This window comes from Mauremys reevesii, linkage group 6 (assembly GCF_016161935.1).
Source record: "Mauremys reevesii isolate NIE-2019 linkage group 6, ASM1616193v1, whole genome shotgun sequence".
NCBI lineage: Eukaryota > Metazoa > Chordata > Testudines > Geoemydidae > Mauremys > Mauremys reevesii.
In genome coordinates this window covers 115,762,108-115,777,451 of record NC_052628.1, presented here as the reverse complement: position 1 = coordinate 115,777,451, position 15,344 = coordinate 115,762,108, and the positions used below count along the sequence as shown (strand labels likewise).

The window sequence follows — 15,344 nt, the reverse complement described above, 5'->3', positions numbered from 1 at the left end:
CGGTTGTAAGCTTGGCTGTAGCTGTGATGATGATGTGTGGATGAGAGATGGATGGAAGCATAAAGGAAGGGCATAGGGGGCGGGCGGTAGGTGGTAGGTGGGTGGTGTAGGGTTGACATCAAAATATTTTCAAGTGGAGTACCTAAAGTGGACCTCCCATGTAGGTTGGGTTGGGCTGAGGTTGATGGTGGGGTGAAGGCTGTTGTTGGTGGTGATGAATTTTTCCAGTCCTTCCCATCCAGATCAGATGATGAAGATGTCATCAATGTAGCGTAGGTAGAAGGGGCGGAGCGTGAGGGGGGGAGAAGAGGGAAGGCGTTTTCCAGGTCAAAAATAAAAAATATTGGTATATGTGGGGCCATGCGTGCATTATGTGCAGCTGCTGATCTGGAGATATAGTGTCATCAAATTTGAAATATAGTTGTGTGTGGATAAAGGAAACAGAGCAGCTCAGCAGTTGTGTGCTGTCATCTCATCAGGACTGTTCCTGACCTGCTTGTATGTCCATGATGTGATGTTGGTGAGAAGAGAGCATCCATGCCATGGTGATGGTGTTTTTTGGAAGGTCACCAATGCATTGTAGTTTCCTCAGGAAATTCAGTGTCACGGAGAGAGCTGCTGGTGCTGGTGTGGCATAGGTCTGAGTAGAGAAGTCCACAAATCCAACAGTCCTCCTTCAGAGAGTTTTCAATGAGATGATGGGGCGTCCAGGATTTCCAGGTTTGTGGATTTGGGGCAGTAGATAGAATAGCCCTGGTCGGGGCTCTAAAGGTATGAGCCTAATTTGGCCTCCTTGCGCCTATGGATCAGGAGGTGCAGCGAGTGCTCTCATCTGGGGGAAGGAGGGGAGGCAGATGAAGTGTCTTTAAAGGTCCCTTGCGCCTTCCTGCTCGTGGGGTTGGAGAGACTACAAGCATAATTTCAATAGACCTGGGGGCCTGTAAGTTACAGCAGCCTCCCTAGCTGCCCTATGGTCTGCAGCACTTCCCAGATCCTCCGCAGCAATGTGGGCTGTGGCCCCACCCCAGCACATTTTTTACACCAGGACTTGTGGGTACCATGGAGAACAACCTTCTAGCTGCCTCCACGGTGTCTGCGCCAAGGGAATCCTCCATTACGCTGATCTGGCCCTTTTACCCAGTGTGGAGGTGCCACAGTGGGGGTATATGTAGTTATGCGTCTAGACTGTCAAATCTTTGGGGCAGGGAGGCTCTGTTTCTGTATGTATATGCAGTTCCCAGCACAATGAGACCCCCCAATCCTGACTTGCTTTTGGACACTGTAGTTGTTTGTAATACTAGCAACAAGTTTGATCAAAACGGGAGATGTGCCTGGAATGCAAAGTTTGGATAGGGATCTATGGTTCAGGGAAAGTGGATGGAGTGGAGATTTGGGAGTCAGGCCCGGCTCCGGGAAAAAAAAAGAAGCAGCAGCAGCCCTTAATAAAACCAAGCACAACATGACAAAATAAATGCATATCTGTGCAGGAGCAGAAATAAAAACTAGAATCCACCCCACTAGCCACTTCCCAAAGACACAGCAAATAAAACAGCTCCAGTAGCTCCTGGTCGCTGGTACCAAGCTTCCCTATTATTCCCTCACACAGCATAGACTGAAATGAAACAAAACTGCCTTGCTTCTCTTCTGGAAGGATGGCACAGATGTCCTCTGGTGGTGTCTATTGAAGCCACAACATACATCCTATTGCTCATCTAGATGGCAAATGCCTGTGTCCTAAGAGTTAAAAACAGGCAAATGAATAGATTTGTTTTTTCTGAATTGCTTTACAATATATACTCCTTGCTCAACAGACAAAAATAAATGAGATCTTGGTGTTGCTCATTGTGAAGCCGGCAAGTAAAATACAGAATAATGTGTGTCTCCTTTTAATTACATTTTTACGGTAAGATAAGGTGCTTGGACACTACAGTAGTGAGGATTAGATGAGTACCTAGGCTGATAGAATGCTGACCCTCAGTTAGGTGGAACTATGACATTTTATACCAGCTGAAGATCTGCCCCTTAAAATCTACTTCAAGTACTCCACAATGGTCTGATCCAGCAAAGGAATGCAAGGGAGATTTAGGTTAGATATTAGGAAAAACTTTTTAACTATAAAGGATAGTTACATACTGGAACAGGCTACCTAGGAAACACGTGGAGTCCCCATCACTGGAGGGTTTTAAGAACAGGTTAGACAACCATCTGTCAGGGATGGTCTAGGTATACTTGGTCCTGCCCCAGCATAGGAGGATGGACTAAATGACCTCAGCCAAGGAGGCTGGTCCCTTCCAGCCCTTCATTTCTATAATTCTGTGTGCTGAGTTTGGCTCTTAGGAATTGTCTCATTAAAGTCAATGAGACTGTTCACATGAGTAAAATTAAGTAGGTGCATAAAGTGCTAGCAGGATTTGGGCAGAAATCTGCTGTTTGAGAAGAGATGTAGTTTCCCATAAAACGATGAGAGTTTGCAATATATTTTTTTAATTGTTTAGCTTTGCTTAGGGAGGTTTTAGTGAAACCATTTTAATCTCCATTAAAAAGCACTGAAAAAGAGAGAAGCAGCACGTTTAAGACTGAAAGAGGAGAATAATGCACATATCGTGTAAGCATAACAAACAAAAATGTTTCTCCATGTAAAGTGTCGCTGAGATAAATATTGCCATGCTGACTAGATTCCTGGAGCAGAGACTCAAGAGATTCAGAAAGTTGTAGTAAGTTTCTCCATATATGATCATCCCTATTCAGAGCAGTTAAACACATGCTTTATTTTAAAATTAAGCCTAGACTTAAGTGCTTTGCCGAACTGAGCCCATGGTTAAGAATGGAATGGCATTTGCTTTTATACAAAGTGTTTTGTACTTTGCTAGTACACAAAGAAAGGAAACTAAGTACTAATAGTGGAGGGCCTGCAGCAAATGGATCAGCCATTATGCACTTAACAATACAGGCGTTCCCAAGCAGCCTGGGATATTCAGATCTGTTTTGCTGAGAAGGAAAGTGCTCCAGAACACTGCAGTTGCCATCTGTTCTTTTTGAAAAGTGGCATGAGATCTTTAGGTATCATCTGGACACATACCAGAAATGGGCAGCTGGGATCTTGTTTTAACATCTTATTTAAAAAAATGGCACCCTTAATGTTCCAGAACTTTCCTGTACCAAGGAGTAGTGTCAGCATTGTGTATGAGTGCAAAATCCAGTGTGGAACTTGAACCGCTGATCTTCTCTTGCAGAATCAAAAGTAGCCCTTTTGACACATTTGTTTTCTAGTTGCACACCATGAACTGCAATCAGAACTTCTCCACCACACATAAGAAATGTTTTGCGAAATTTCATGATAATTTGGCCTAGGACAAACATTACTATGTATCCTGAACAAGCATGATCGCATTTTGCTCCATGACTTGAGCTGAAAAACAGTGTTAAGAGCTAGTGAAGTAATTTTCAATCTAAAAATTCTCCCTCCTATGACTGGCTTCTGGAGATGGTAACCTATGCATCTGACTACTGGCCTGATCCAAAACCCCTTCAGTGGGCTTTGGCTCAGACCCTAAGTCTAGGGTTACCAGGTTTTCAGCCGGAACACGCAGTCGAAAAGGGACCCTGGCGGCTTGGGTCAGCACCACTGACCAGGCCGTTAAAAATCTGGTCAGCAGTGCTGCAGGGCTAAGGCAGGCTAGTCCCTACTTGTCCTGGCTGGCACCGCGCTGCGCCTCGGAAGTGGCCAGCAGATCCGGCTCCTAGGTGTGGGGGCCACAGGCTCTGTGCACTGCCCCCACCCTGAGCACCAGCTCCGCACTCCCATTGGCCAGGAACTGGGAGAGCGGTGCCTGCGGGCGAGAGGGGCGTGTGCTGCCTCCTGGCCCCCTGCCTAGGACCCAGGACCTGCTGGCCATTTCAAGGGCACAGCACGGTGCCAGGACAGGCAGCCTGCCTTAGCCCCACTGTGCTGCTGACCGGGAGCCACTGGAGGTAAGCCCACACCCCAACCCCTTGCCCCAGTCCTGAGCCCCACCCCTAAACTCAGAGCTCCCTCCTGCATCCCCAGCCCCACCCCAGAGCCCGCACCTCCACCTGGAGCCCTCACCCCCCCCCAGCCCAGAGCTCTCTCCCACACCCTGAACCCCTCATCCCCAGCCACACCCCAGAGCCCTCATCCCCTCCTGCACCCCAACTTGCAGCCCCCTCCCGCACTCCAACCCCCTGCCCCAGCCCAGCGAAAGTGAGTGAGGGTGGGGGAGAGCGAGCCACCGAGGGAGGGAGAATGTAGTAACGGGGAGGGAGAGGGGGGCAGGGCCTCAGGGACGGGGTGGGGCTAGGGTGTTCAGTTTTGTGTGACTAGAATGTTGGCAACCCTACCTAAGTCCCTGGCTCCATCCCAGACCTGCCACCAGGTTCTCTGGGCATCCCATTAGCAGACTGGAGTCAAGGGCCTCCAAACAGACCAGATTGCTTACATATTGGGTAATGATCACAACCACAGGTGAGAAGATCCCTAATAAGGTTTCGGTGCTGGCTTATATTTTCCTCTGGCTCAGGCCTACAAAACCTAAAAGGCTTGAGGTTGCATGTTTCTTCCACAGGATAAGGAAGAGAGTTCACAGGTAGAAATGACAGTTACGTGTTGAAATCACCTCCATAACGAGAACAACTTGAGGATGAAACATTGGACGCTGGTTTTGTCAGCTGAAGTATTGTTTTCCACACAGCTGTAGGGGCCCAGTCCTGAAGTTCTTATTCACTTTATAGAAAGGCTCTTTGGGTAAATTAAGGCCCCATGTCCTGTGGATTCCCTTCTGAGATGAGCAGAAAGAAGCAGTACCCCCTTCTCTAGCATCATTTGTCCCTTCGCTCAGGCCCTGTGCAGCTGAGGATGGTCAGGGATGTGTGCATGGGAAGAAGTGGGTTGGGGAGTAGATGTGCTTCACTAAACCAAATGTGGAGGTTTAGTATGGAGGAACTTTGCTGTTGGGGGGAGGGATAGCTCAGTGGTTTGAGCATGGGCCTGCTAAACCCAGGGTTGTGAGCTCAGCCCTTGAGGGGGCCATTTAGGGAACTGTAGTAAAAATCTGTCTGGAGACTGGTCCTGCTTCAAGCAGCCAGTTAGACTAGATGACCTTCTGAGGTCCCTTCTAACCCTGATATTCTATAATTCAGGGGGATGATCTGGTGTCTCATGAATAACAGGGGGACTCTTCTGTCTCATGATATAAGAGTGGGAGAGACAAGAGTAAATCCTCTTTAGTAAGGCCAGGCTAGATTGCTAGCATGAAACAATTGGTCAGGGTTGGACCTGCAGCTAGAGAGTGGTTGTGTTTTCTTTCTGGTTGTCATAGCATAGTTTACTTTCTTAGGGTATGGCTACACTTGCAGCTATACAGCGCTGCGGCGGGAGCGTTCCCGCGGCAGCGCTTTGAAGTGTGAGTGTGGTCGCGGCGCCAGCGCTGGGAGAGAGCTCTCCCAGCGCTGCAGGTACTCCACCTCCCCGTGGGGATTATCTTACAGCACTGGGAGCCGCGCTCCCAGCGCTGGGGCACTGTTTACATTGGCGCTTTACAGAGCTGTAACTTGCTGCGCTCAGGGGGGTGTTTTTTCACACCCCTGAGCAAGAAAGTTGCAGTGCTGTAAAGCACCAATGTAGCCAAGGCCTTAGTAGGAATGTGAATGCTGAGGAAAAGCCCTTGCAGACTGTGGTTCTTTCCCCACTGAGTCATTCCTCCAGTTTACATCCCACCCCAGAGTCACAGCAGCAGATCTCAAGCAATGGGCCAATTTGAGGAGTGGCCACAGAGGCAGTGTGGAGGCACAGGGTTACCACATGGATGGCCCTGGTCTGGTCTGGATTCCCCGAGACCCACAAGTATTGGGAACTGAAACCCATGCTTGTACCCTAGGGGAGAGAGAACCCCACACACCCAGTGAAACAAAGGGGATTATCTGGGAGTTTGCATTCCCTGCACAGGTTTTATCTGCACAGGGGATGCATTGGGCCTGTGTTACAGATGAGTTGCCCATGGCATTGAGCTGATCTGCCGTGACAAGGTTGTGTGTGAGTGCTCTAGTTTGTAGTGAGATGATAGCCTTTCCCATTCAGTCTAACATTAGCATGTCATTAAAACATGAACTCTTAACATGATAGACTATAAAGGCTTCCTCTAAGTCCTGTGCTACTGTATGTTGGATCAAAGCCCATTGAGAATTTTCATTTGTGGACTGTCGATGAGGTATGTCTGTTGTGCCAATGCAGGTGTCCAGTACAAGCATTGAGCTACAAATCCTTATAATGTTTTTAGCCCTATGAGTGGAAAAAGGCAAATTTTTGCTCACAGCTAAATAAAATTGGGTCCACTTTTGCGCACTGGTGGGTTTGGAATGAAACATATGCAAAATATTGGCATGCAAAACTTGCATTTCCTCTTTTTAAAAAAAGGCAAAAACATACACAAAACTAGTCACAAGACCCCACTAGGGGTGAGGGAAATGACGGGGGAATTGCTCGGTTGCATGAAACTGGGTAGAGGGCAGTGGCACCGAATACCGGCACTATTTTCCACAGGCGGTGGTGATTTTTAGCTGCTCTCTCACTCCTGAGGGAAACAAAGGCATAGAGAGCCCAGCTGCCGCCCGTGTCCTGAAGCTACCCAGGCCTGTACGCTGTTAGCCTGTTTACTGCAATGGTGCTTTGCCAAAGTTATTGCCAATAGCATGGGAAAGTGTCCTGCCTTGGAGGAAGGAATAAGGCCGCCATCCCTGGAAACCTTCAGGGCAGGATTACAGACTAACTACATGGAAGTTCAAGGGACATCCCTGTATACATAAAAAAAAAAAAGCATCATATGCCCCCTGCATCCCCTGCCTAACTCTAGAGGGGAATGAAAAGCAGATAGCAATGCTACTCTCTCTATTTTGCCATTACCTCTTCTAGTATGAGTAAATTAATGAAAATTCTATACCTGCGTCCTACTAAATTTGGGGGCACCATCAGTACGTCCTTGTAATGGGAAATACATTTACACACTTACCCATGATTCCTTCCCCTGCATCGGGCTTGCCTGTGTTCGAGTGCTTTATTCTCATGGGGAATGTCCCACTTCTTTTTTTTTTAACTATTTTGGTAAGCTTTTCAACATTACAGACCAACACATAATATCCACATATATTATTTGCACCCTGTTTCTTCTTCCTTATATTGTATATATAAACAAGAACCCAATCTCCCCCCAATCAATGAAAGCTAATACATGAAAATCCCAATAGCTACATATTTTGTTCAGCATTGAAATAATTGTAATACAATCTGCCTCCTGCATTTAGGTTGCCTGCGTTAGCCATGCCAGTTTATTCTAATAATAATTTTATTCTACATTCATGGCAAATGAGCATCTATTGTTTCACATACATTTCATAGCTGATCAATATGCTAGAGATGTCAGTCAGTCTCTTTGCTGCCAACAAGTGCTGAGTATGTCTTTGGAAGGGAAGCAAGGAGGGTGGGGGCAGCACCGGCCAGTTCCTTTTAGACTAAATGGGAGTTTTTTTATGGACAATAATCAGATTAACTATCATATCCGCCGAACACAATCAAAAGTGATTGGAACCAAGAGCAGAAGTTGTGTTGTTGTTAAATAAAATTGATTCACTGCCTGAGATTCAGATTGAATTATTCAGTAACTTAATTAAATAGAAAGCACTATATTCTAATATGAACATTTGGGGTCCGATCCTGCAGTCCTATGCAGGCAAAGCTTTCCTGGGAGTGTTGTCTGCATACAGACTGCATGTTATCTACATGAGGTGTTGAGAGATTGTAGCAGGGTGGTCACCCTACTCTGGCTCAGAAAGGGTTAAAAGCCAGTCCTGGGAGAGGACTGGGGCTGAGAGCCAATCAGGAAGAGGCTGGAGGCAGCCAATCAGAGCTGGCCAAGTGGGTATAAAAGAGGGCAGAGCAGGTTGTGTAGTCAGTCTCTCTCCAGCCTTAGAGAGAGAGGGAGCTAGCTGCCAGAAAGAAGAAAAAGGTACCTTAGACAGTGCAGTGCTGGGGAAGTGCCAGCCTGGCAAGCCCCCAGGCAGAGGCCTTGCTGTCAGGGCAGGAGGAGGTACTAGGGTTGTGAGGAAGCAGCAAGGGGAGGCAGAGGCAACAGATCCAACTCCCTGGCTGATGATGAGTGGCCGTTTCAGACTGCAGTTTGCCCCTGAGGGCAGGGGCTAGATGAAGACTGGCAGGGGGTCACTGAATTGAAGTGGGCTTAGGGGATTGGGGTTCCCTGGGGAGGGGAGGACCCTGAGTGTGGGGGTACTGCTCCGGGGCAGTACCCAGGAGAAGGGGTACCATGGGCCGGGAGGGACATAGGGCCTGAAGTACGGTGGTGGAGATTGACAAGGAAGCAGGTAGCAGGAGGGAGACACCAGCTGGTGCTGTGAGGCTGGGATGAGCTAATTCCCAGACTGACCAGCAGGAGGTGTCGTGGTGGTGAATGACTTCTGTGCTACAGAGATCAGCAGCTCAGAAAGAGTCAACTGATATTTATTTGTGAGGAGGATTTCAAACCCAGGAAACTGTGTAGCTAAAGCACCAAATATTGTCAGTTCATTCTCTTGGCTTCCTACTCATCTCCCCGCTTTCTCTCCAACACAGATATCCATTCACTTTAATTCAAGGATTTAAGAATCTGCACCAGTCACCTATACTTTATGAAAGAAGTCAACAGCTCTTCAGTGTCAGACAAATCATTGTGTGAGCCCTGGAGACACTGAACAATGTACTCTCTATCACATTCAATCACACCCCACAGTAAGTAGCCACTATCTAACCACTGAAGTAGGGTTATTTTTTTTTTGAAAGGCAGAAAGCTTCTGTTATTAGAGTGACACTGATTAACTGCCTCTTAATGCAAGGTACATAGGAAAGAATGTTGCAGAAACCATTGCAAAGAGGCCCCATGAGTCATAAACCTCCTTATGGGGTAAATTGTCTCATGCACCTGCACAAAGGAACAGGGATGTATGAGATGCCTCCTTACTCCCTGGCTTGAGCACAGGGGCTGTGGATCAGGGAGGGGGGCATCAAAGGTGGGGCTGAAACTCTCCCTCCCTAGCTCTGAGTGGGCAGGCAGATTTCCTGTATCTCTTCCCTCCCATCAAGTTGACTGAGCCCCTGTTAAAAAGAAATATTGAGTAGTTGGATTCTTTTTACTTACACCTTCTTATCTTTAAGGCTATAGGTTTCACATGGAGGGGTGACACACACACGTACCCCTCTCTCACGGCAGGTGACTGACCGACTGACCTCACCCTGCCTGCCCGGTGCTCTCTGCCCTCCGTGCCTGGCTGGGCCCCTGAAATGGACCCACCTCTCCTGGTGCCACATTTTCCTGAGGCAATACGTTGGGAAGGGCCACGCAGGTTCACTGCCCCTGCCCCAGATTTCTGCCAGGGTTCACACCAGAACGTGGCCAGCAGCAGCCTTTCGGCACTGTTAGGGAGGGGAGCTGCTGCCAGAGTGCGGGGGAGGGATGACGTGTCTTTGCAGAGCTCATCTCTTCTCCCCCACCCCCACCCCATGTGGCTGGAAGCAGCTTGTCCGTTCCTGCCCACACAGTGTTGAAAGGCAGCTAACACTTCCAGGTTGCTGATGGCCACCGACATAACCCAGCTGCCTCTGGCAACAGCGCGGGCAGGAAGGGGTTAAGCCCTAAGGATGCATTGTGCGCCAGGGCCCAGGGAACCTGACTGCAGGGGCTTCAGTGAACCCAGCCAGAGAGGTGGCTCAGCGGGGAGGGTGTCTAGAGGGTGGAGCAGGACCCAGGACAGGGGGGAGATGGGTGAAGAGGGTACTAAGCCCCTGCCCCAGAGCTGCTTTGGAGCCTACAGGGAACAGATTGGAAATTGCTTTCCCCCTGCCACTCCAGAGCTTAGCTGAGGGGCAGAGAGGCCTCCCGTGCCAGTGCTGTGCGAGGCTTTGGCACATGCAGGGCTCTGCTCCTCCTGGCCAGCACCCCGGGCCGGAGGATCATGGGCTTTCCTGGGGCACCAGCCCAGCCAGAGGCAGCGGGGGAAGGAAGGAGGCGGCTGGCCAGGCTGTTGGTGAGCTGAGCGCTCTGACCAGGGGGCTGGTTCTCCGCACAGCTCTGGGAGTGGGATGTTCCCTGCCCGGGGGAGGGGATATGGAGGAGCAGGCAGGCAAAGGGTTAAAGCAGGAAGAGGACAGTGAGAGGGGAGCACATAAAGGGCCGTTGGGTGGGCAGTAGAGACTACACGTAACTGGCCTCCGTCTGGCGCCTGCCCAAACTCACCAGCCACTGCAGCTTGCAGTGCTGGCGGGAAACGGGAAGGGGGAGAGGGGCTCTGCTGGCCGAGAGCCGGCACGCAATGGGGGCTGTGCTGACGGACCTGCAGGGGGAGTGACTGGCCCTGCGTGCTGCATCTTTGCCCCATCACCAGCCTTGCACACTCACCCCCATTGTTGGCCACAGGATTCCCCCCCAATCACTGCTGGTGGGTGGGTGGCTGGTGAGCAGGGATCTGGCCAGCAGCAGGACCTGCCAGAAACAAAAACATGGGACAATTTGCCCGTTTTAAGAAAACTTGGAACACCTATAGGAGGGCTTAAATACAGGAGTGTTCCTTTAGAAATGGGATGTCTGGTCACCCTGTATAGAACTGGAGAAGTTCGTTTCATGCCCCTGCTCTAGAGAAGAGGGGAACGAGACACTAGAGTGTGAGTATGAGAGTGGGAGTCTGGTACCTGGTCTGTTCCTAGAGTATTACAGCTACTCTTACTGAGGGCTTATGGCAGAGCCACAGTTCAACCCCACAATAGCAAAAAGGGGCCAGGTGGTTTGGGGTTGAATACACAATGGCTACGGAGCAGAGAGGTGATAGTCCCACGCTGCCCAGCTCCACTGCCGCTGCTCCTGGGTTGCTGTGTTCGGTCCACTACATCACAAGACTGACACTGGTAAATTGGGAGAGAGTACAGAGGAGAGGAACTAAACTGAGCAGGGTGTTTGGGGAGGTCGCATGCCTGCCTCTCTTAACCTGAGAGGCTGCACGTTCTGCAGGGCCAGAAGCTGTGGGAGCAGGCAGCCATTTCGGCATGTGTCATGGCAGCAACAGGGCATTAAGACACTCGTTTCCCATGAATCTAGAGCTTTAAATACTCCAAGATTTTGTACACACCTGTCACCAGATACAGGGGTCCCTACAATCCAGTGACAGCAGAGGCCAAAGATCAGCAGCTTTAGGGAAGCTAACGGAATGATTCTCTTCACATGAGAGAGAATGGAGTGTGGAATGCATGCTTTGCTTTATGATAGTTTCCTTTAGTGACAAACTACCATTGGGATGTCCAGCCCGACACAAAGGAAGAGCCTGCATGCTTTGTGAAAGAACACAGTGTTGAACCCAATATAAATACATGCCTGGGCAGACCCTAATAATCCATGCTGGGTTGAAACCTGCATACATTGTAGAACCATACAGTTAGAAGGGATCGCAAGGGTCATCTAGTCTAACCCCTGCCAAGATGCAGGATTTGTTGTATCTAAACCACCCAAGACAAGTGGCCATCCAGCCTCCTTTTGAAAACTTCCATTGAAGGAGCTTCCACAATCTCCCTAGGCGTCTGTTCCATTGTCCTACTGTTCTTACCGTTAGGAAGTTTTTCCTGTGATTTAATCTAAATCTGCTATGCTGTAGTTTGAACCCACTGCCTCTTGCTCTGCCCTGTGTGGCAAGATAGAACAACTTTTCTCCCTCTTTTTATGGCAGCCTTTCAGTTATTTGAAGATTGCTATCATGTGCCCACTTAATCTCCTCTTTTCCAAACTAAACATATCCAGTTCCTTCAGCCTTTGCTCATAGGGCTGCATTCCAAGCCTTTGCTCATCTTTGTCGCTCGCCTCTGGATCCTTTCCAGTTTCTCTACATCCTTTCTGAACATTGGTGACCAAAACTGGACACAGTTCTCCAGCTGAGGCCTAACCAGCTCTGAGTAGAGCGGTACTATCATCTCCAGTGACTTGCATGCTATGCCTCTGTTAATGCAACCTAAAATTGCATTTGCCTTTTTTGCAACAGCATCCCATTGCTGACTCATGCCACAACTCCCAGATACTTCTCAGTAGTTCTGCTGCCAAACCACTGTTCCCCCATTCCCAAATCCAAGCAGGAGAAAGAGAATGAAAAACATGACTTCTAAAAAGTCACAGCTCGGAGCCAAGTCTGCTCTGTTACACTCATTTAAATCCATTGACTTCACAGAAGTTAGTCAGTCTTTACTCCTTTATGCAACAGAGAGCAAAAATCAGACCAGCCCTTTCACACCAAAAAGGACTCAGTAGGCTGTAGTAAACCATTGCCTCATACCATAGTGAGAGTGCAGTAAATGCTGTACAATAGGGTAATTTTTTTTTTATAACGGAAGGGTCTTTAGTTAGCAAAGTCATAGTGTATCAAAGCTGGTAGGTTATGTATTTGCTCAGTGTGCATAGGAATAACTTTCCAGAAACAATCCGGCCTCTTTAAGTCACCATGATCCCTGATGCCATAATATAAACTCTGTCCGTGATTTCCCAGAGACATTGCATGTGGCTCCTCAGTCAGATCAGAATCATATGTTTAGAAGTCAGAGGGGACCAAATTTGGGTTCTGGGTTTAAACTTTCCCCAAAGTTCAGGGTTGTTCAGATCTGGGGTTTGATCTGATCTCTAATCAGTAATCACTATGATTGGGGACATGTGGAGGTTGTCACAAGACAAGAATAGACCCAATGAAAACATGAAGGGGGCCTGAAATGACATTACTTGTCTTTTCTACTGATGATAATGGGTGGAGAACTCAAGTCATCAGAATCGAGGACAAAATTCTCAAAGCCATGAATCAGGAATGTACGTAAGTTCATGATTAACCATGCACACTTAAAGAGAGGAAGAAAGGTCCAGTAGTTAGGGTGCTAGCCGGGTATTTGAGGGAGCTGGTTTCAATTCCCCACTCCACCTTGGGCAAGTCACTTAGATCCTCAAAGGTGTCAAGGTGCCTAACTCCCATTAATTTCAGTAGGCATTAGGTGCCTAAACACCTTTGAGGACTGGGGTCTTAGTCTCTCTAAGCCTCAGTTCTCCCATCTATAAAATGGGAGTAATAGCACTTCCATACTGTGACGTTCCCCTCTGGTGTTATTCGGATGGGTGATCTGCTAGGTCACTCCAATCCTTGACTCTGGGAGCCAGCCTTACCCTGCTCTGCTGTGAGAACCCCACTCTTGGGCTGTTCATGCACAGCCTCTGGCATGTAAGCTGCTCCCAGCTACTTGCAAGCAAATGACACTAGCCAATATCTCCAGTCCCAGACACAACTCTAGGAACCTCCATCTTTCAGTGTCCAGTTATGCCCACTGGACACTGCAAGCTTATCTGAATTCATCAATTTAACGAAGAGATTGATATGTACCAGGCTTGTGCTCCCAAGGGGCACCTCTGAGACACTTCAAACCAAACGCACTGCTTCAGGTAGAACAAACAAACAGATTTATTAACTATAAAGACAGATCTTAAATGATTATAAGTCAAAGCATAACAAGTCAGATTTGGTCAAATGACATAAAAGCAAAACACATTCTAAGCTGATCTTAACACTTTCAGTGCCATTACAAACTTAGATGTGTCTCCCCACAGGCTGGCTGGTTGCCCTTCAGCCAGGCTCTCTCCTTTGATCAGCGCTTCAGTCGCTTGGTGGTGGTGTCTGTAGATGTAGGAGGAAGAGAGGAAGAGCTTGGCAAATGTCTCTCCCTTTTATCATGTCCTTTCCTCCCCCTTGGCTTTGGTGAGCACTACTGTGTCTGTCCAAGCAAGGCTGAGCAATTCCCCTGGTGTGGCCTCCTGCAGGTGAGTCATTGCATTGTAGCTCTGTGGCAGGCTGCTAAGCAGAAAACGGCTTAGCCAACCCTCTGTCACTCCAGCTCCAATTAAGGGAGGTGAATTGGAGCTGGGTAGACCACCTGGCCCTGATTGGGGAACCTTGTATAGCTGCTGCCTCATCTGGCTGGGGCTGGATAAGAGCCCCAGGGGAAGGAAGCTGGGGGGGGAGGGGGGAGCTGAAAAAAGGGAAGCTGCAGTAGAGGTAAGGCAGTGAAGGGAAGCAGAGGGAGAGAGAGAGAGAGAGAGAGATTGCCCCCTCTCTCCTGCCAGAGGACTGCAAGAAGGGGACTACTTGTATGGTGGAAAGGTGGTGGGAGCACAATCTGTAAATAAAAGCACCAGGTGAGCACCATGTCATAGGTCTCACCCCCACTTGGAGCTGTTGGGTTCCAATGTGGGGACCTGCATGTATCCCCCCACCCTAAATCCAAGGGTAGGTCTCCTTCTTGCTGCCACCACTCGGTCGATTCACGTGGGCCGAGACACCCCTGTTTCCCCCCCCCCCTCCTCTTTCCAGAGATGTTCCCTGGGGAAACACAGATCAACTCACAGAGAGAGAAACCTCCCCCCTCCCCTCTCTGCCCGGAGATAAGCTTGTCTCACCACCGAGAGAGAGTTTCTTAGCCCCCTCCCCCTGTATCCACAGTAGAGGGATTTAATCAAATCTTTATAGAAAGAATTTATTAAAAGAAAAACAAGAAAATACAGAATCTCTATGAGTCCAAGCTGGACACTCATAGGGTATAACCTTGCTAAGTTCTGGAGAGAATCCTCTCTCCTTCTCAGTACAAACAATAAAGGTCTCTGTGTGACTTTCTCAGCCCAGCAAGGCAGGAGACAGGAGGGCCCTGCGGGGACCCTGTGACACGGTCCCTTGCTGGGCAGTGGCTGTTGATAGGTTGTTTGACACCCCGCCCAGGTGTTGGTTACTTTCCTTGCTGTTACCTCTGGGGTGCTAGTATCTGGCTGATTTCCCCCAACTTGCAGCATACTGCACAATTATCATAACTTCATATGCATTAATGATGCACATATATGGATAGAGAAATGGCTTTCAGCAGATCATAACCTTTCCCCGGATACCTTACAAGGCCTGCTTTATACGCAAGATCACGATGATATGAAAATGAGGAACATGGGGGTTACAGCACACTCCCCCAAGGTATAGAATGTCACACCTACCTCACAGGCTTGTTGTGAAGACAGATACATTAGGGAGCCTGAGGTTCTCAGAATCTATAGTAATGTGGGGGAGGGGAGGTCAGATAAGACCTTAAGATAGAGAAGCATGTGAATGGGCATTTATACTGCAGTGCTCAAACATAGACTTTAGGGAATGCAGTTTAGGTACTACTTGTGCATACAAATCTGTGTATGTAGCATAAGGGTATAAAACAACTCGGTATTTGGTTTTTAAGTGCTGCGTTT

General features: G+C 48.7%; 1 protein-coding gene across 1 annotated transcript in view; it reads left to right on the top strand.

Moving 5' to 3' along the window:
* Positions 1–15,344, top strand: part of PALM2AKAP2 (PALM2 and AKAP2 fusion) — a 771,069-nt gene that overhangs the window by 265,696 nt on the left and 490,029 nt on the right. The window lies entirely within an intron of this gene.